The sequence below is a fragment of the Callithrix jacchus genome, chromosome 16, assembly GCF_049354715.1.
Source record: "Callithrix jacchus isolate 240 chromosome 16, calJac240_pri, whole genome shotgun sequence".
NCBI classification, from domain to species: Eukaryota; Metazoa; Chordata; class Mammalia; order Primates; family Cebidae; genus Callithrix; species Callithrix jacchus.
This window is the reverse complement of record NC_133517.1, coordinates 72,494,258-72,516,253: the sequence shown is the minus strand read 5'-3', so window position 1 is coordinate 72,516,253 and position 21,996 is coordinate 72,494,258. Positions and strand designations below refer to the sequence as shown.

Here is a 21,996-nt window from a genome sequence, read left to right as displayed (position 1 = left end):
AGTCTTGAGTCCACGTAGACCCAGATAGGGGAATCACTGAGTCAGCATCTAAAAAGGATCACTGGGTTTAGCATCTTTCTCCAGTGAGCTGCAGCCAAATGATGGGAGAAATTGGACTCCATGCATCTTAAGCGGCGGTGTCTCTCTCCATATTACTCATTCCTCAGGAAACTTGTTACTCCAAGACCTATTCTTTTGTGCAGAGCCTTTATTTATTGGTTTGGCCCACTTCCCTGAGGAGTAGTCTGTCTGGTTCTCTCGCCCCAGACGCACCAGGGCTGATCCCTCACACATCTGGCTCAACATCACCCACAAGTCTCAACAGGGCCCTGAAAACACCTCTGACTCCACAACCCACTGTCCCACGCCCTGGGAGGTAGACTGGGTCTGGGCTTGCTCATGTCTGAAAACAACGAAGTCTGGCCCAAGCCTGTTCAGCCTGTACCCTGCTTGGAGGTTGGCACGAGCCTCAGATGCTGGGCTCTCGCCGGGAGCATGGCCCCAGGAATTGGTAGAAGGGAAGTCCAATGGAGCACCCAGGAGGTGGGAGAGGGTTGGGGGTGGAAATTGGCCTCTGCTCCCTGTGAAGCAGCTCACAAAAGATGAGGCTGTGAGCAAAAAGAAGGTGCACAGGATGGTGGTTAAAAGGCCAAGGGGTGTCTTGTGTTGGGACCCCCAAAGCAAATACAGCGAAAAAGACAGATGACTCACTCATTAAGGAGGTGCTCCCAGGAGAGCCCAGGACAGGAGTGGGAGACATGGGACAGGGAAGAGGAAGAAGCTAAACAAAGAAGCAGGCTGACCTTGAACCATAAAGGGACTGTTCATCCTTTGGCTGATGGAGTGACTCCTGCAAAGTCCCTACAGCAGCCTGACCCTGCAGGGGAGCTCTGGAGTAGGAGTTGTGCCTTCGCCAGGAAACACGGGGCTCTCACACTCCCACCACTTAAGCCCTGGCTCAGGGCTGCCTCGGGCTGGAAGCTCTCAAACACTTCCTGCTCTGAGTGGGCACAGCAGCTCCGGTTACTCAAGGGCAGGTCTTGGAAGAAAGCCTTGGGTACAGGCCATCAGCAGCAAAAGAGTGAAAGCTAGAGATGGGTGCTCAGAAATCATAAGAGGAGCTAAGGGGATCTGGGACAAGTGGCATCAGACAAAGCTACATTCCTGTCCCAGCTGTTTCCACCTCTTCAACCCAGGGTAAATTATTTCATCTTACTGCCAAGTTGTCTCAACTCTAAAGTGGGGAGGCTCTTTTCACAGAACTGTTGTGCAAGGCAAACAAGAGAACACAAGCAAAGTGCTGAGCATAGGGCCTGGCACATACTGGGAATTATTTGTGATGTTGAGTCTGGCAAGTGCCCTTCCAAGTGGACTTAACCTTGGGAAAACCGACGACAGTGAAGCTGAGCTCCAGTGCTTTGTTCTGGTCCTTATGTTTCTTTCTCTCTGCTGGTAGTTTTCTTCTTTCCCTTCTCAGACACCCATCCTCATTTGCCCCTCAGCATCAGGTGAAATCTCAGGACCTCATGCTCCATGCCACCCACCTGTTGCATGGCACCTTCACCCTGGGCTTGGTCCCCTGATGCATCACAAAGCAGAGTGTCCAAGGGCCCAGGCTTTGGAGCCAGACGATCAGAGTTTGAATCCTTGCTCTTACTCTTACAGCCGTGTGACCTCCTTGGCAAAGGGCTTGGTCTTTCTGGACCTCAGTTTTCTTACCTGCCCGATGGGGGTAATAATTGCTCTACCTCTTAGAGCTGTCCTGATTAATGCAGAGTGCTTAGGATAGGACAGTGCTCAGTGACTGTTGTCTGGTATGATCATCGGTATAAAATGATCCTAGGCCAGATCCCCACTTTGTTTGCTGCCCCAATTCTTGGGTTTATAATTTTCTGATCAGCCCTTGCTACTTTCGCCCTCCAGCCCTGGCTGGGCTCCCACCCTTGTCCTCCTTTTAGTTGCTGGAGCTTTTTTCAGTCACTACTTGTTGGAGCCCCAGATGCTCAGCATGGGAACAATTATGAGCATGTGCCTACCTCTTTCTGGTTTTCTGTGCAGCACATGTCTACCTTGATCTGTGCCTCCTTTATAAAATGAGGAAATTGAGGCCCAAAGCAATTGAGCAACTTGCTCAAGTTCACCCTGCCCCCCAGCAATGGAGCCCATATTACCACCTCCCCATCAACTCCAAATTCAGTGCTCCCACATACCCTCCGCTAGAGACCTGTGACCACAGCACAATTCACCACTTCCCCCCAATCACCTCTGCACAGATCAGCCCCTGTGACAGTGTCTCCCTACCCCACAGAGTTTACTTGTTTGTCTTTCCTACTAGACAAGGACCTTCTGGATGCAGGGGCTGTATCTTGCTCATCTCTCTGTCCCCAGCCCCTGTCACAGGCTGGCATGGGGTAGATGCTAAATATGTGTTTGTTAAATGGATGAATGAATGAGTGATATGTCCTTGGCATATACCCAGGAGTCAGAGTGGTAGAATATGTGGACATCCAGTTGTACAAGATACTAACAGATGATTTTTCTTAGTAGTTGTACCAGTTCCCACTCCCACCAGCAATGTGTAAGGGATGGGGTTAATCCCCATCCTCTCCAGCACTTGGCACTGTCAGACAATACGTTACAGGGGTCAAAAGACAAAATTACACACCTTTAGTTAAGCAATCTAATTGGCTTTTGTTTGCAACTCATGAATCAGGACAGCACCTCTTCTACAAGGCACTCTGATAAGCTAAGCAGAGGAGGTGGTAGGCTATATAGACAGAAAAGGGCTAAAGAAGGCAGCAACCAGGAACAAAAGCAGATCAGTCATTTCGAAGTTAATTTCCTTGGAGGGTTGAAGCAGAGGAGACTTCCTTAGGATGGTGGCTAAAGCTGGTCTGTTTGGGGATTTGGCTCTTCTCTTTCTCTTCTGATTTTTCATAAGGTCAGATAAACAGCTTAGTTTCACTTGGTGACATGAAACTTTGGTGTGTGTGAGTGTAAGAGCTCAGTCCACATCAATGGCCTCCTATAAACTTTCTGTAACACAGGAGACTGGGCATTTATACATCAGGAGTCTCCTGTTCTGAGAAGCCTTCTCTGACTCCTTATGTCTGGATTAGCTGTTCTTCTCCCAGAATTCTATATTTTCCCATCACAACACTTATCATACTCTATTGCAATTGTCCATTTCTCCTTCCTCTCTTCCTTGAGACTGTGAGCTCCATGAAGGCAAGATGTCCATTCTCTTAACAAATCTTCACCAATACCTACTAATGCCAGGCTCTGTGCTAGACCCTACCATGATTTTAAAGAAAAAAACAAAAAACAAAAAACATAAAATCCATAAACTAGAGCTGGATGCAGTGGCTCACACCTGTAATCCCAGCACTTTGGGAGACTGAGGCAGGTGGATCACCTGAGGTCAGGAGTTCAAGACCAGCCTGGCCAAATTGGTGAAATCCTGTCTCTACTAAAAATTCAAAAATTAGCCAAGTATGGTAGTGTGTGCCTGTAATTCCAGCTACTTGGGAGGCTGAGGCAGGAGAATCAATTGAATCCAGCAAGCGGAGGTTGCAGTGAGCCAAGAGATCACTTGACTGTGTGCCAACAGTGACTCTGTCTCAAAAAAAAAAATTCATAAACTAGAAGAAACTCCCAGTCAAGAAGGGATGGAGAAGAGTCATTCTTTCAAGTAAATGGTTCCATTAGGATGTGGTAAGTCCTAACACTGAGCTGTATCTTTAGTACAAAGCCTCATGGGAAGATGAAGAGATAATTTCAACCAGCTGAAAGGCCCAGCAAGACTTAGAAAAAACATTTGATCTTGACCTTGACAGATGAAGCAACAGTGTATTACAGGCGGCAGGGTTAGGATCTGGAAAGGCGTGGAGGTGTGGAAGGCATTGAAGGTGTGTAAATAAGTGACATTGCTATCATGTAGCATAGAGTACTGAATAGAACAAGTACTTGGAAATGTGTGTTAAACAAATCTATGAATGAATGAATGACCTCCATGGCGGGAAACAGTTTGCTAGACCTTCCCCCAAAAGATCAAGACTAACTACATGCAGGACTTATGAGCAGGATGTTCGTGATGTCCCCCCTTTGCTGACTGCCTCAATGATTCCAATATGGTGCAATTGGTGCAATGAAGATATAAGTTTCTGCCATCACGTTAAGCTGTTGCTGAAAACATTACAGGGCTCTGTGAATACTATCAGATAGCATTGGCCTAATCTTCTCTGGAGATGGGTCGCTAACTAGGTGACAAGGCAAGGACATTGATTCCTCCATAGTCAGAGACTAAGTCCACGCTACACTTCTCTATAAAAGTTAAGCCACACCAGCAGGTTGTTCTCACTTCTAAGCCCCCAGTTTTAAGATGGACTATTTAACCAACATTGCGGCTACCTTCTGTTATGGGTTGAATTGTGTCCTCCATGGAAAAGATGTGTTGGAGTCCTAACCCCTGGTAGCTCAGAATGTGCCTTTATTTGGAAACAGGGTTGTTGCAAATGTGATAAGTTAAGATGGGGTCGTGGTGAAAAAGAGTTGGCCTTTGACCACTGTGGCTGATACCCTTATAAAATAAAGCCATATGAGAGAAAGAGACACACACAGAGGGAAGATGATGTGAAGAGACAGGGAGAAGATGGAGATGGCCATTGGTAAGCCAAGCAGGAAGGACTGGAACAGATCCTTTCCTCTTAGCCCTCAGGAGGAACCAATTCTGCTGACACCTTGATCTTGGGGTTTTGGCCTCCAAACCTGGGAGATAACACATGTCTGTTGTTTAAGCTGCCCATTCTGTGGTACCTTATTTCAGTAGCCCTAGCAAATAAATTCACCTCCCAATGTCCTTTCTACCCCTTAGCTGTGGTCATGCAGTAGGAGAGTGGATCATTTGGACATGTGACCTAAGAGATTCCAGTCGGGGAGAAGTCCAGGATTGTTTTGTTCCTTGGTTAAAGAAGAAATATCCTTTCCTCCTGAGAGGAGAACGAGAAACGAGAAGACCAAAAAGCTCTGGCTGCCATCTTGCTACCCAAAGGGAAGTCATTCTGAAGACGAAGCCAAGAAAAAGGCTGAGAAAAGTACAGAGAAATGGAAAACCATCCCTAATATCACCGTGGACCTCTGGATCAAAGCCTTGCTTGAAGCTAACCAATACCAATAACTCTTTTAGTGGGTAAACCATTTTGAGTAAATTTTCTGTGATGGGCAACTTGAAAGCACTATAAATGATACAAATTTTGTCAGTTAAAACACATTTCTTCAGGGAAGGATAATCAGGATGATAAGGGCATTATCAGGAAAACTAGGTAAAAGAAAGATTTAGAGGTGGGCCACGTGGGCTGCTTTCAACACAGAGCTATGATGAGGAAGGACTTATACTGTGTGGCCCCAGAAGAGGGACTAGAACCACAGAGTCCTACTGGTGGGGTTCTTCCCCAGCACAGGCAATAAGGCAGGGTATTGTCAGTGGGGAATTAGAAAACAACGATAAAACTCACAAAAAGTCTATGTTCTTTTATTAGCATTGCATACTGGAAATTCTAAACAATTTTACTGATGGAATGTTCCCTCCTGCTGGAACAGACAGCTCCCACTGCCCCTCCACCGCTTATTACACCACTGCCAATGAGAAAAAATTATAGGGAGTTAAGTTTCAACTTTGGTAAAGAAAGATCTTTCCAACAGGAAATAATGGAATGTACTATCTTGAGGTTGATGAATTATCCATCACTGGCAGTGTTCAAATAGAGGCTGGAAAGCTGCTCTGCCTGAATGTTATTCAGTAGATTACTGAATTCAATGGGGGAATTACCTTAAATGACCTTGAAGACACCAGATGACTTGATGAGTCTCTACAAACAATGGCAGTAAACAATTGAGACAAATCTTTAGAAAAGCATCTTTGAGTGAAAGGAGGGTATTTGGGTCTTCCCCATTATGATGTGAGTAGCAATGAAATAGAAATATTCCAAGGTTACCTGCTTGGGTGCCAATGCCTTTGGGGGAATTGGAAATCAAACTACATGGAAGAAGGTAAGAGGTAAAGTCTGTACTTACTAATGGTTAGAGACATGGTGGTTTGGGATCCAGGGGATGACCTAAGCTATTCAACTTTCCGGAATCTAGAAGATCATGAAGAAGAAGACCCAAATACTAGTAATGAGACACCGAAGTAGATATGACCCCATCACAGTGACCTAGGGCAGATCATTTAACCCTTCTGCATAGTTCCAACCTCGTTGTGTTGTAGAAACATTAAATGTGTTAATATGCATAAAGTCTTCTTCTATAAAGTCAGCCTGGCATAATGTTAGTGCTACGTGAATGCTAGTCACTATTATCCTAAAGCTGCTTCTCTAGTGAACTGTAAGCCTCTTTGCTCTTCCACATTGCTTCAAACTTTCTTGCTCAGAATGCCAGGACAAAGTTATTTCCCGTTCAGATCCCATGCCAGCCCCTTAGTAACTATTACACTAATTGGTTTCTTGGAGGCTAAAAGTTTTAATTTGGTGTCATTAGAATATGTTTAATATTATAAATTATGTATTTGTTCACTTATTTCTTTACTAATTTAAATACTTACTGGGCGCCTACTTTGTTTTAGAAACTGTCTGAGATCCAAGGGATAAAATCAGCAGTAAAAATAGACCCAATCCTTGTCCTGACGAAGCTGATTGGAATGGGGCAGTGGGAAGTGAGTATAAGACCGACATAAATTAAAAGTCACATGAATGATGGTGACATCACAGCTCTGGTGGTGCTATCATGAAGGTAAGCAGCACTTCTAAGACTACGAAATTCGGCAATACTCTAATTTCAGAGTGTTGCCTAAATTAGAGTATGGGGGCTTCTCTGAGCAAGTGGTGTTTAAACCAGAATCTAAAATGCATGAGTTAACTAGGAAGTTAGGAAAATTCCAGGCAAACGCAGTGGTGCATGAAATTGTCCTAACACTTACAACCACCATTTACAAAGTGCAGACCTTTCGTCAGATGCTCTGATGAGAAATTTATATTCATTACTTGATCTAAACATCACATCAGCCCTTTGAGGTGGAAATGAATGGCCCATTTTACAAATAAGGAATTAGGACTCAGAGTGGCCAATAACTGATACAAGGTCACATATCTTGTAAACAGGTTCAATCGCGGCTCAGTCTAACTCCACCACGGGGCTCTTACCCCTGAGGGCAGAACTGTCATATTTGTCTTTCTAACTAAAGACTGGAACAGTGTCTAGCATGTGGTAGATGTTCAGTTAACCCTATTGTATAGACATTGAGCATAATAAAATTGTACTGAAGGGGAAGAAAAGCCACTCTGTGTAGGGATGAAAGATGATTAGACTATGTATGGAAGGATAGAAAAGGTAAGGTTTCTAGAAGAAGGTACTTCGATGGCAAAGCCTGCATGTGGAAATACACATGACCTGAGTGGCGACACTGCTTGAAAGAATACGCTCCTTTGATACATAGTGAATTATCATTGTCATATGAAATACTTAATACAGTCAGGAAGACCACTATGGCCAGCCCTAAAAATGTGGTAGATCTGAATTATCTTTCAGACATTTTCCAACCTGGGACTAAACTAATACCAAATGTTCTTGCAAACAAGTTCCAAAACTTTATCAGTTTCCAAAGCCATTACCTAAGTGGGGACCTAAGTAGAGTGAGGACAGATTAAGTGAGCTGATAGTCATTGAAAGAAGCTGGGCAGCATGACAGACATTAAGAAAGATGGAACCACCACTTGGGTATCAGATGACTTTCAAAGCAGAGCCTTAGACAAAAGAGATGCATGTGAGCCTTCAGCACAGTGGCTGGTATATAGGTAGTAATGTTTCTTGTAATTATGCACCCAATTTAAAAGAAATCACTTTTTGCCAAATCACTGCCTATTTATTTATTTAGAGACAGAATCTCACTCTGTTACCCTGGCTGAGTGCAGTGGTGGGATCTCAGCTCACTGCAAGCTCTGCCTCCCAGGTTCAAGCAATTCTCTGCCTCAGCCTCCCGAGTAGCTGGAATTATAGGCACCCGCCACTGCACCAGGCTAATTTTTGTGTTTTTAGTAGAGACAGAGTTTCACCATCTTGGCCAGGCTGGTCTTGAAATCCTGACCTCGTGATCTACATGCCTCAGCCTCCCAAAGTGCTGGGATTACAGGTGTGAGCCACCATGCCTGGCCCCACTGCCTTTACTTTATAAAACAGGGTTTTTGCTCAAACTGGTATCCAAGGGGTTGAGGAATAAGATTATTTTCCTTTCCTACCAAGAGACTGTCCTTGGGCGCTTCCAGGGGTGGATCTGGGCAAGCACCGTGATCTCATTCCAGCTCCCTCATAGAGGAAAGGAAAAGTATTGCCCAAGGTCTGGATCTCAGAGCTTCTGTGGACTGCAGAGTCTGGAGATATGCAGTTTCTGGGAATGGATACCTAAGCCTCCATTTCCGTTCTCTGCAATATGTAAGTCCCATTTGTAAATTCCAGGTCTTCAAAGCACAGAACTGTATACCCTTGTACATCATGGGCAGTAAATTATTATACTCACAATATTGCATAAGGGGGTACTATTGTATCCCCATCTTACAGATCAGTCAACTGTAGATTAATTTTGCCCTAGGTTATACAGCTAGAAAGTGGTAGAGCCTGTAGTTTTCTTTTTCTCTGAAGGAAGCATAATCTATCAATTAACAATGTAGCTCTACGTGCCATTAAGAACTGAACTCAAATTCTAGTTCTACAACATTTTAATTGTGTGACTGTGGGCAAATATTCAGTCTTACTAAGGTTCTCCCTCTGGAAAAAGTGTCTATCTTAGTTCTTACGTTACCATGTCCCGTGCTCTCCCTTCTGAGTATGTAACTGTTCGTTCTGTTTTTTTCTTGTCAGCTTCTCTTCCTGCCATAAATCAGATGCTGCCAAACCATCTGTTCTCCTTCCTCTTTTCTTCTTTTCTTTCTCTATATTCTCTTGTTTTTGGCAGTCTCAGGCAATGTGACAGGAAGAAGAGCAAGTGGAGAATTGCACACTGGCCCTTTAATTCTTCATTTGGAAATAGGACCTTTCGCTGGACAGAACAAATCACATGCCTGTATTTAAGTTCAAGATGGCAGGCATCTCTTTCAGAGCCATCTCTTACACATCAGCATCCTCCTCTCTTGCCTCTGTCCCGAAGACTTCCAAAAATTTATTTCTTATCCATTAGAAATCTCACAACTGATCACGATTCCCTGTTTGCTTTGACTGCTAGGAAACCCAAAGCCAAATTTGCTGTTTACCTCTAGCATTTTTACAGGACCTATGGAATAAAGATTATGTGTTAACCTTAGGGATTAAATTTAATTTAATTCTCCTTTCTTTATTTTTCTTTTATCTAGTTTCTCTGTTTTAAAAATTCTGTTGTGCATATTTGCATATACCACTCAAATTATTTTTAATGCATCATGTATATAAGTGCATGCATATATACACATATATACACACATATGTATATGCATGCACTTATTTACATAACTGCTCATTCTCTTTTATCTTCTCGCTTTTCTCTCTCTCTATATATATATGAATGTATGTGTATATATGTATATGTATGTATGCATATATATATATGTGCCAAACATCCATACAATATGTTTGGTCCTTAAATTTCATAATAAATACAAATGAGAATTTGTCACTGCCCACTGGGAATCTCCACTAGGTTGTCCTATAGTTACCTCAAATGCAATATGCTCCAAACAAAACTTATCTTTCCTTTGAATGGTCTTCTCTACTTAAACTCCTCTTTCCACTGTTGGCTTAACCATGTGAGGAAGATTGCAAACAAAGACCCTTCACCCTTCCCTTATCCACATTCCATTGATTTATCTTTCACAATTTCCTAACATCCGGTCAAATGAGTCACTGCATGCTTTTCAAATATGTCATGTGCTTCCCCATTACCGTAACTTTACTCATGTTATTTTCTCTGTCTGGAATATCTCCTACCAACTCTCTACCTGTAAAAATCCTTCTCATTCTTGAAAACCTCTCTCAAGGGTTTTCTTGTATAATGCCCAGCCTCATTAGCCAACCAATAGGAGCTTTCTTTCCTTCCAATTTCACTTATTTCATTTGACTCAGCTGACTTTACACCATACATTTCTCATATACTTTTCTTTAGCTTCCTAACATTTAGGGCACTCCTTGAGGCAAGGATTGTGCCTCACTTTGCTTTGTATTTGTAGCCCCCAGCTTTTTCTGGCATAGTTTTGAATTGCCTTGAGCCTGAAGTTCATTATAGGTGAACTTTAATACCTATCAAATGGGAACATGTGTATGCCTGACTCTCCCTCTTCTCTTCCCTCATCCTTTGCGTCTTTGAGCTCTTTAAACATGTCCCCCTAACATGTTTTAAATCTATCTTCTATTCACAATTTCCACTTCCTTGGTTCAGACCCTCATTGTCTCTCATATAGATAACTTCAAAATCCCCTGAACCCCTCTTCCTGCCTTCAAAACTGGTGACTCTGAAAGGCATAGCTCTCTGCTTCAAACTTTTCAATGGCTTATCCAAGGCAATGAAATGAAGTCCCAGTTTCTTTTATGACAAAAGAGGCTCTATATAATCTAGCCGGGCTCATTTCTCCCATCTTATTATCTCTCAGAATTGACACTTTTTCTGGTCATGCATTCCTTCCCAACCCTAACCAAGAAAATTAGGACTGGCCATGTGGTGGGCATTTATTGTTTTTGTCTGCTTATTCCTCCTCTCTTCTAGAATCCTGCACTTCTAACTACATAGTTGACCAGTTAGAATACTTCATTTCTTTCTCCAGGACATGGCCCACATAGACTCTTTCCTGGGACTTTCTAAATGGAGCTGTGTGAGAAGAGTTCCTTTCTGTTTTGACTCTGGAGCTAAAGGTTGAGAGCTCAGAGCTACCCATGTTCTACCCTGTGAACATGAAGGCAATCAATTCAGGGAGTCAAGCAGAAACAAGCCATTCAGAGCAAGTCGTTCACGTCACCCTGGACACTCTGGCTCTGCTTTCCACACTCATGCCAGGTTTGTTTGTCCAGTGCTTTTTGTTCCAGGTGCCATCCCAGGAGGCTTAGTTACCTGTAAGCATTTGGTTAATATCGCTCTCTTCTCAGCTAGACCGTAAGCTCCCCAAGTGCACAACTATGTTGATTTTGTTCTCTGCTGGATCTCCAGCACTTAAATAAATATTTATAGTTGACTGTGAGGCAGATCTGTGAGAGGAATGAAGAAGAATGTTAAGACCTCCCAGATGGGCTTCGGGTGGCCTATCCAAGGTGGAACTTTGCATAATGAGAAATGTAATTCAGTAGGAAAACAAAGAATTCCCTCATCCTCCTCTGGTCTCTGAACAGGTGATCAGCTCAAGGTAAGATTTTTTTTCTATTAAGGGTCTGAAACTTTGTACTTCCTAATAATAGGCAGACATTGTTTTAGATATACTGCCCGATGGGACAATATCATATTATTTGTGAGACTTCAGTTTAGTTCCTCAGAACCCTTCTTCCCAACTAGACACAAACTTCTTAAGAGTGAGTATATGCCTAAGAGAATTGAAAATGCGGCCACACAAAAACTTGCACACAAATATTCATGGCACCTCTATTCACAATATTTAAAAAGTAAAGTACCTAAAATGTCCATCAACTGATGAATAGATAAATAAAATATGATATATCCACATCATGAAATATTGTTTGGCCATAAAAAGGAACGAAGCTCTGATGAATGCTACAATATAGATGAACCTTGAATACATTATACTAAGTGAAAGAAACTGGTCACAAGGGACTACATATTGTATGATTCCATTTTTATAAAATGTCCATCTCTGACTTCCCTTCAGAATGAATAAATCTTTTGCCTTTTACTAAAATGTCCAGAATAGGCAACTCCATAGAGGCAGAATGTAGATTAGTAGTTCCTAAGGGCTAAGAAGAAGAGGATAGGGAGTGACTGATAATGGGTATGCAGTTTCTTTTTGGGTATGAAAATGTTCTGCAACTGGATAGTGGTGAGAATTGCACAACCTTGTAAATACACTAACACTTACTGAATTGTATACACTTTCAAAGGGTGAAGTTTATGGCATGTGAATTATGCCTCTATTAAAAAAAGTTCTTAAAGGGTAAAAAAAAACCAGACTTTTTATACTTTATATCTATACAAAATCTCATATTTTCTATTTTTATTTTGTTCTCTTTATTTTTATTTTTTGACCCTACTCTTGTGGCAGATTACATTTCCTGTGTTCCTAGATCTTGATTCTAGGGTTTTATTTTTGGTCAAGATATTCTGCTGCAGCCTTGCCACGGTGAAGATGTGTTAGGCCTAAAGAAATTATTTTGGGGGAGAGAACTGGAATGGGGGCTGATTGAATAGCCCACAAGCAAGAATAATCAGACATCTTCATTGGAAGGTGTGAAAGGAGACCCAGAACTCCCATTCTCTCCTTCCCTGGCCAAACTCAAAACCTCAACTCTACTCTCTGTCTTGAGATTATCAGGCCATGTTCTTTATCTCTGTCTTTATGACAGCTCCTACAAGAAGGTCCCAATTCCCAAACTCCATAATTCCTTGATTTTGCCTCATCTCCCATCTTCTCATTTGCCAGTGTGTCTTCCAAAATCCATTGATCATTATCAACAAAATCCTATATGATGTCAAAACCTTCTCTAGTTTCCTTCACCCTCTTGCTCTAACCAAGACATGGTACCCTATTGAGGGCCACCAGCTTTGAAGGTCATGAGAGAAATGATACCACCCATTACCTTCTCTGGCTCCAGTCTTCGCCAGACGCCTGAGTGACCTCCTATTATGTCCTACAGATTCTAGTTCCTGGCCCACTGCCATTCTCTCCATCACTACTCCTGAAGTAGTTCCTGATGATTTCAATGACCACACAGGTAAACTCTGCAGTGCCTTTGCTTCTCAGTTCCTTGATCTCCTCTCCTCCAAGGATCTTATATCTCAGCTGCCCACGATCATGGTCATACCCTAGATCCTATTATTCTCAATTTCTGCACCACCTTCTATAATCTTAATTTTATCCGTCTCTCTCCCTGATCACCACCTCCTTTTTCACTCCTTATGGTATTCAGTGTGAAAGATTGTCTAGCTTCATCAAGATCCTCAACCTATTGATCTCATCAGCTTCCAACAATAGGGACTGGTCAAATAAACCATGGCCTATCCAGGAACATATAGCACTTGCAAGTATTGACTCTGGAGTCAAACAACGTGGGCTCTCCCACTACTCCTGCCATCGACTGGCTCTGTGACCTTGGGCAAACTATTTAACCTTACTAAGGTTATTTGACGATTTTTATATGAAATACTGCAAGGTGACGAGCATGGTGCCAGGCCTATTTGGGATTCTTAATAAAGGAGAATGATTAGTATGTTTAATAAACAGTGTAAATTTTGGCCAGCCTCACAACTCTCCATCTTGTTCCGGTAATAGCATCCCAACTTTACTTGAGAAACACCTCCTTTCCTGATGCAGGAAAGGGCTAATCTCCAATCCAGCTCCCTCAAATGGCACACCACGAACCCCAGCCTGGTTAGTGGGGGCATTTGAAGCCCTGGAAATAGTGACTGATTCAAGCTAAGCCAAGCCAATGGAAATCTACACAGGCACTTTTTGGTAAAACAATTGGGACAGAGAGGTTCTCTACTGGATGTGGGGCTGGTAGGACCTAAACATGCAGGAAAGGGAGCCCACTTGAAAGCAGAAAGAACACCAAGAAAAAGGAAGGAAAGGGTTAAAGGGAGGCTGGACTCTTGGGGTTGTCTGAGTCCTTGGGTTCAGCCATATTTAAAGTCTACCTCTAGACGTTTTAGCTTCATGGGCCAAACAATTTCCTCAATGCTGCTTGAACCGGGTTGAGTTGGCTCCTATTTCCTTCAGAGTTCCCACTATTCCATTATTACACTGTCATACATCCCTTATTTGAGCTGGTTTGAGATGTCCGGCATCAGAAGTGTTGCAGATTTCAGATTTTTAAAAACATTTTTAGAATATTTGCATATATATATGAGATATCTTCGGTATGGGACCTAAGTCTAAATATGAAATTTATCCATGTTTCATATACACCTTATACACATAGGCTGCAGATTATTTTGTATAATATTGTATTTAGTTATTTATTTATTTTGAGATAGGGTCTTGCCCTATCACTCAGGTAAGAGCATAGTGACACCATCACAGCTCACGGCAGCCTTGACTTCCCAGGCTCAAGCAATCCTCCTGCCTCAGCCTCCTGAGTAGCTGGGACCATAGGTACATGCCACTTCACCCAGCTAATATTTGTTAAATTTTTTGTAGCAATGAGGTCTCACTATGTTGCCCAGGCTAGACTTGAACTCCTGGGCTCAAGCAATCCTCCCATCTCAGCTTCCCAAAGTGCTAGGATCATAGGTGTGAGTCACTGCACCTGGCCCTACAATATTTTAAATAATTTTGTGCACAAAACAGTTTGTGTATGTTGAATTATCAGAAAGCAAAGGTGTCACTGTCTTAGCCACCCATGGGGATAATCTGTGGTTGTTTGACATCGTCGTCATTCCCCACTCTGAAATTATACAGGATTGATAAGTAATCATTCTTTTTTTTTTTTTTTTTTTGAGACGGAGTTTCGCACTTGTTACCCAGACTGGAGTGCAATGGCGCGATCTCGGCTCACCGCAACCTCCGCCTCCTGGGTTCAGGCAATTGTCCTGCCTCAGCCTCCTGAGTAGCTGGGATTAACAGGCACACGCCACCGTGACCAGCTAATTTTTTGTATTCTTAGTAGAGACGGGGTTTCTCCATGTTGACCAGGATGGTCTCAATCTGTTGACCTCATGATCCACCCGCCTCGGCCTCCCAAAGTGCTGGGATTACAGGCGTGAGCCGCCGAGCCCGGCCGATAAGGAATCATTCTTACACTTATGTCACCTTTTTTACTGTTAGGTACTTGCATGTAAATAACATCAATACAGGGGAAAATAATATATTCACGGTAACTTGTGCCATCATGTCAGGACTCAAAATGTTTCAGATTTTGGAGTATTTTGAATTTCACATTTTTGGATCAGGGATACGCAGTGTGTATAGTGAAATACAAATCTCCAATAAAAAGAATGGTGATATAAAACACTGGGGCACAGAAAGATACTTATTATATATGTTTAATTGAGAAAAGCAACTTAGAGAAATATATCAATAAGAAGAAAAATAAATTTTTAAAGTCCTCATTTATAGCATTTGCCAATTTCTGTAGTGTAAATACTCTCAACATGGCTGCTTTCAAGCTACAGAAGAAAAAGAATACAAATCAATAAGATCCCAGTTTTATTTTTTTAAATAGATATATGAAAAGAAGTCTCTAAGAATATATGACAATAGGTTAGCAAAAGATAGATATGTTAACAGTTATGTATGCTGCTTAACATAACTATAGATTTCTGTGGGTGGTAGGACTATAGATAATGTGTATCTTGAGCCCAGGAGTTCAAGACTAGCCTGGGCAAGATAGTGAGACCCCATCGCTACAAAAGATTAAAAAAATATTAGGCGGGTGAGATGGCTCCTATGGTCTCAGCTACTCAGGAGGCTGAGGCAGGAGGATTGCTTGATACCAATACAGATTAATATTCCATTTCCAATCGCCTCTTTTTGGCTATATTTTCTAATGTTCACAATGTGCATAATGATTTGTACAGTTTTTTTTTTTTTGAGATGGAGTTCTGGCTTGGCACCCAGGCTGGAGTGCAGTGGTGCCATCTCGGCTTGTAACCGCCACCTCCTGGGTTCAAGCAATTCTTCTGCCTCAGCCTCTCAAGTAGCTGGGATTACAGGCATCCACCACCATGCCTCGCTGATTTTTGCATTTTTTAGTAGAGATGGGGTCTCACCATGTTGGCCAGGCTGGTCTTGACCTCCTGACCTCAAGTGATCCTCCCGCCTCAGCCTCCTAAATTGCTGGGATTATAGGTGTGTGCCATCATGCCTGGCCATTTGCACAATTTTTTAAAAAGAAGTTTCCCACATGAGAAAAATCAGCCATCCCTTGCCACACCTGTGATCACAGCATGAAATTCCACCTTTCTCAGTTGCCCCCTCATGATCCTGCAGGGTGTCTGGGACTGGGTGAACCTGTTCTCCATCTGTTCTGTGTGTTCTGTGGGTTTGTGGCTCCTTGGTGTGCCAGACCTTACAACCCTGCACCGTTTCCAATCACAGAACCACCATTTACAAGTTTAAACAGTCCTAGGGCAATTGAGAAGTTCACAGTGAATTAACCATGCCCTCTTGGGAGAGGGGCAGGGAGAGTGATATGTGTACAGAGCTTTCAAAAGGGATTAATCACAGCTGTGGGAATTGTGTGGTGGTGGGAAGAGCTATGGGAATATTTACATGAGGTATTGTTTTCCGACTTGTACACAGCACCCTCTTTATTGCTAAGTGTTTTATGTCATCAATTTCCTAGCAGAGAAAGGTGCTTTTGCTCACATTGTGAGGGTGGAGAAGCTGGGGATCCAGAAATCTTAAGTGACTCATTGAGGGGTGCACAGCAAGCACTGAGTTGTGATTTAGGGTTTTTGATTCAGTGCCCTGTCTTCATGCCAACTTTTCTACGAGGGCTGCTGCAGACATGTGCAGGCTGCCTGAAACAGAGCAAAGCCTCCCTCTCCTTCTATGAGTGCATTGTGAAAATTTATGTCAAAATTATTTTCTCCAGGTTTTTCCTTTCAGAAACACTCAGCTCTCTCCTACAGCCTATTACCATCTATGTCCTCACTCAAGGAGCTAGATCCATGGTGAGCCTGTGACCGTCTCTGGCTCCAAATAGGAGTTACTACTTGGGAAGCTTGCTATTTTGCATACCTGGGATAGTTTGCATTTGGGAGTGGTTCAGCTCGTCTCCATTCTAGACATCCTCCTCAATCCCCGTCTTGTGTGCTTGCAATGTTGCAGCCTCTCGGACAGTGAGCTGGTCCCCATTTGCCATGCAAATCTCCTAGCTCTGAGCTGTGGTCTCATGGCTGGAATGCCTTTCTGCACCTTTCTCTACCTGTTCATCCTACACTTGTGATTGATAGTTAGCAGTCACTTACAGGGTACTCACTTGGTGTCAGGTTGCTATCCTAGGACTTTACAAATACTAACTCATCTCATTTCACAAGACCCTCATTAGGAAGCTGTCGTTACTATTTTCCCATCTTACAGGTAGAGAAACAGAGGAACAGAAACTTGCTCAAGATCCCAGAGCTAGCAACCACTAGAGGCAGGATTCAAATCCAGACCGACAGTTGGTCCCCAAATCCATGCTCTTTTTTTTTTTTTTTCAGATTCATGGGGTGCATGTGCTGGTTTTTTGCGAGAGTATATCGTGTGATGCTGGGATTTGGGCTTCTAATGGTCCTGGCATCCAAATAGTGAACTCAGTACCCATTAGGTAGTTTTTCAACACTTGCCCCCTGCCTTTGGAAGCCCTAGTGTCTATTGTCCCCATCTTTTTATTTTGTATTTTTTGTTTGAGATGGAGTCTTGCTCTTTTGCCCAGCTTGGAGTGCAGTGGTGCCATCTTGGCTCACTGCAACCTTCGCCTCCTGGGTTCAAGCGATTCTTCTGCCTCAGCCTCCTTAGTAGCTGATACAGGCACATGCCACTACGCCTGGCTAATTTTTGTATTTTTAGTAGGGACAGGGTTTCTGGTCTTTAACTCCTGACCTCATGCTTTGCCTGTCTCAGCTTCCCAAAGTACTGGGATTACAGGAGTGAGCCACCTGCTATTTACTTTAAGAAAGTAAATAGTCAGGCCTATGAGGGAAAACTATGAGGCAGAATAAGCAAAGAGCTTCTCTAGGGCCCCTTTGATGAGGGCGCTAGTTCTGCTCATGAGAGTTCCGCCCTTGTAACCTAATCATTAACCAGAGCCTCCACCTCCTTATACCATCATGTCGGGGGTTAAGATTTCAACACGTGAATTTGGAGGGAGATGCAAGCATTCAGACTGCACCACTCCTTTCTATCAGAATCAAAGACAGTGGGGAACTCCCTAAGGGGAGATCAGCATTCTACTAAGAAGGAAATGATGTTGGGTACCGGACAGCAAAAAGGAGCCATAGGTCTTTCATAGGTAGGCAGAATTTCAACAGTAGGCAGCTGGAAGGAAAAGCATGCCAGGGATGGAACAGAATCTGGACAGGTGGAGGAGAAGTTCAGGGCCGTAGCCAGAATGGTGATGTAATCCAGAGAGTCTGTTATTGACAAACAGACACAGGCAGGCTGGGCCCAGATCAGAGAGGGTCTTTAAAAGGCCACAGCAAGAAGTCTCAGCCCTATTCTATAGCCAAGCCCAGCCAGGAAGTTCTTTAAAAAAGTAAATAGGCCTACGAGGGAAAACTAGACTCTGGAGCTGTGCCTTGAACCTGTTTTCTCTGAATGCTCATAAGGGTGCTGGCTGCACAGTAACAATAGCAGTGAAAACTTCCGAGGTAGCACTTTGAAGAACATGAAGCAGCTCTGTGTATGGAAGACATTTTATCTCCCCTGTAAGTTGGTTTCAGCACCATGGCCTGAGTCTGAGGGCCCTGCAGGAGCATGGGCAGAGACTGGGACACAGAGCAGGACTGGAACTCATGAGATTGGCGTCACAGAGAAGAAAATCTCTTAAATTGCTTCTTTTGCCACCTGGATTCACATTTCCTTATTAGTCAAGATGCAATGACACTGAGTAACTGTCCAGGTCTCCCTTGGATAAAATCTGGGGTAGCGTTTCACCTGCCCAATATCCATTTGTGGTAACAGCCCCTCAATATTTGTATTTTGGAACTTGTCTACCCATTGGATGGTGAGTCCACGAATGTTTAGAAAGGGTGGACCCTATATTCTGGCTTCTGGAAAAGTGGGGAGATGACCTGTACCTAGGTTTAGCCAATATGAGTACTCCATCCTCTACCATAGGGATGGGTTCAGAAATGGACAGGTGGCCCCAGGAAGTCCACAATGTCAGCTCTGGGATTCTGCTGGGGCCATTGGAAAGCATCGGGGGTTGGGGCAGGGGAGTGCTTCTGCATGGTTACCAAGTGGGTACAAGGTAAAACAGGATCCATGCTGGCCAGCGCGGCCACCTCATTGGAAGACCCGGCCTCACAATGAACCCTGCACAGAGGAATGTGGCACTGAGAGAGGGAGAGACCCATGGAGTCCTGAGTCCAGCCCCAGCTGGCCTACATTTCCCAGGGATCTGGTTTTAGTTTCTAAAGCCAATATATTTTCTCTCTCTCCCTTTCTCACTCTCTTGCTCTGCTTTGCTTAGGCCACTTTAAGTTGTTTTTGTTACTGGCAACTAAAAGTATCTTAATTTATAAAATCCAGTGGGATCCAGTGCAGCCAAGGGGGGGGTCCTGGGGCCTGGGCAGGTCCAGCAAGGGTGTCTGCTAAGGGAAGTCGAGGCACTGGGGCCAAAGACAGAATTTACTTCTATTGGGCTCCCAATTGTCACCCATTTAGAGGTTTTGACCATGTCTCCATCTGGCTGGAGGGTTTGGAGTGTCTGATCACATTTTCCATAGTATGGTCACAGATATTAGTGAGTTATCTCTCCCTGCCGTATTTTCTTTATGAACATGGAGAGCTCGATTTTTTAACTCTGAGGACAAACTAAAAAGAATGGAGAGTCGAGTCACTCGAGGGAAGATATTTTAAGAAATGAGGCCACTTTCCCAGTGCTCCTCAATTCATAGCACTTGGAAGACCGCCCTCTTAATTTTCATTCTGGTCAGAAGTTCAAAACAGTGGCTCAAGGACCAGAACCGGACTGCAGATGTATTCCGTTTAGCTTGCAGAGCATTGCCATTTTTTTTAAAGTTACTAATGTTTAAAAATTAAGAGATTTCATCCATATTTCTGAGCTCTTCTGAAAAAAAAAAAAATAAAAGGGAAGGTCTATCTACATGGGGGCCATTTTCCTACTGGTAGCTGTAGCTGGAGTTGGGCAGCAGCTGTTCCCGTTAGACAGGTGTGAGCACCCCCGCTGGCCACAGGTGTGAGCACCCCCGCCTGCTTCATTCATGTAGGTCATCTTTATGGCACCTAAGTATATGATTCACTGGAAATGTCTCAAATCCTACAGACATGTAGACGTGGCTAAACAGCTGTTTGTGGGTTTATGCCACTACTATGGATAAAATAATTCCCTCGTGCTGTGAATAGAAAATTCAAAATCCCCTGGGGTTCATCTTATAATATACACACTAATAAACCCCTTTGGGTTGGAAGAAAAGTGGTTAGGTCCATGAGGAGAAGAACTAGGAGCAGATGTGGTGTTATTCACTCCTTTGGTTGACTTAATTCTTCACCAAAAGAGTAGAGACCCTCGGAGCCATAGTGCCTGAGTTTGAAACCCACCTCTGCCAGTAATTGTCTATATGCCCTTGGTCAAGTTCATCAAATTTGCTGTGACTCAGTGTCCTCATCTGTACAAAGCACTATATTCTTCTAATTGGTAAAATGTAGTAAATTCTCATCTTGTAGGATTTTGTGAGGATTAAATTAGTTACTACAAATTAGCCAAGTGTGGTAGCGCATGCCTGGGAGGCTGAAACAGGAGGATTCCTTGAGCCCAGTAGGTTGAGGCTACAGTGAGCCATGATTGCACCACTGCTCTCCAGCTTGGCTGACAGAGCAAGACCTCATCTCTAAGAAAAGGAAGACAAATCAGTTAATACACTTACGACAATATCTTGGCACACAGTAAACACTCAGTAAGTGTTAAACTCTCTCTATATATTATGTAATATTTACATATTTACATGTAAGTTACATATACATTTATAATGCCATATTTATAGAAATATGTATCAGGCAAAGTTTATATGTTCCACATTTGTGCAAAGCACATTTCTATAAAGGAAATCCTTTAGGTTTTTACCAGCTTCCATTATAAACAACATAGTTTGTGTTTTTAGGATGTAAATAATTTGGCAGAAAACGTTTGTTTAGAAAGCAAATAAACAATGACAAATCCCATGCGGCTCTGACCATCGCTGTTCTATCTATATATTTTTTCCTTTACTAATTATAATTCCCATAAACACATACTTTTGATGAGAGTGTAAACTGCTACAAACTTTTTTAGAAACCCAAAACATTTTTCTTTAAAATGTCAGTTACAAGCTAATAGCTTCTGAGCACCATATTTTCATTACACAGGGAGTTATTGAGAGGAGAAATGTCAAAGCCCAGCATGCTGTCACTTCTTTATGAAGCTAGTGTTCAAGCACTTGAGCCAGATTTACAGAAATATCCTTTATTCTACTGAATTATTACGTCCCAGCAAATGCAAATGCAAAGTACATTTTCCAAGCAAATCATCTTTTCCTATTAATGGCTTTCAATAAGAAGAAGGTATGTCTTCTCAGGATCTGAGTAATTCAGGTAGAGGATTTTTGCTTGGAATGGAATTTGACAAGATAATGCTTAGTTCTCCAGCTATCCCAGTATTTTCCCTTAAGAAGGCAGGAGAACATGGTCTTAAAGCCCTTAGGCTTCAGAAATCAGACATCATGGGTTTAAACCCAGCTCCACCATTCATTAGTTGTATGAGCTTGAACAAATGGCTTTACCTTGCTAAGCTCAATTTCCTCATCTATCAAAGTGACAATGATCATCTTACCCATCTCCAAAGATTATTACCAAGATTAAGTGAGGTGATATGGGAAAGAACTTTGGCCAGGGCCTAGCACTTAGAATTGGCTTTTATCCACATAGAGCCTGCATTGCTGTAATTTTCCTCTAAAGTACTTTTTTTTTTTTTTTTAAATAATACTTTAAGTTCTGGGGTACATGTGTAGAACGCGCAGGTTTGTTACATAGTTATACACATGCCATGGTGCTTTGCTGCATCCATTAGCTGTCTTCTATATTAGGTATTTCTCCTAATGCTAACCCTCCCCTAGCCCCC

At 42.9% G+C, this 21,996-nt stretch overlaps 1 long non-coding RNA gene across 1 annotated transcript in view; it reads left to right on the top strand.

The window, feature by feature from the left end:
• Positions 1-11,371: 11,371 nt before the first annotated feature.
• LOC118148391 (uncharacterized) overlaps positions 11,372-21,996 on the top strand; it is a 30,900-nt gene continuing 20,275 nt past the window's right edge. Inside the window, exon 1 of the long non-coding RNA XR_004735202.3 lies at positions 11,372-11,408. This is a non-coding gene — a long non-coding RNA (uncharacterized LOC118148391). The remainder of the gene's footprint in view (positions 11,409-21,996) is intronic.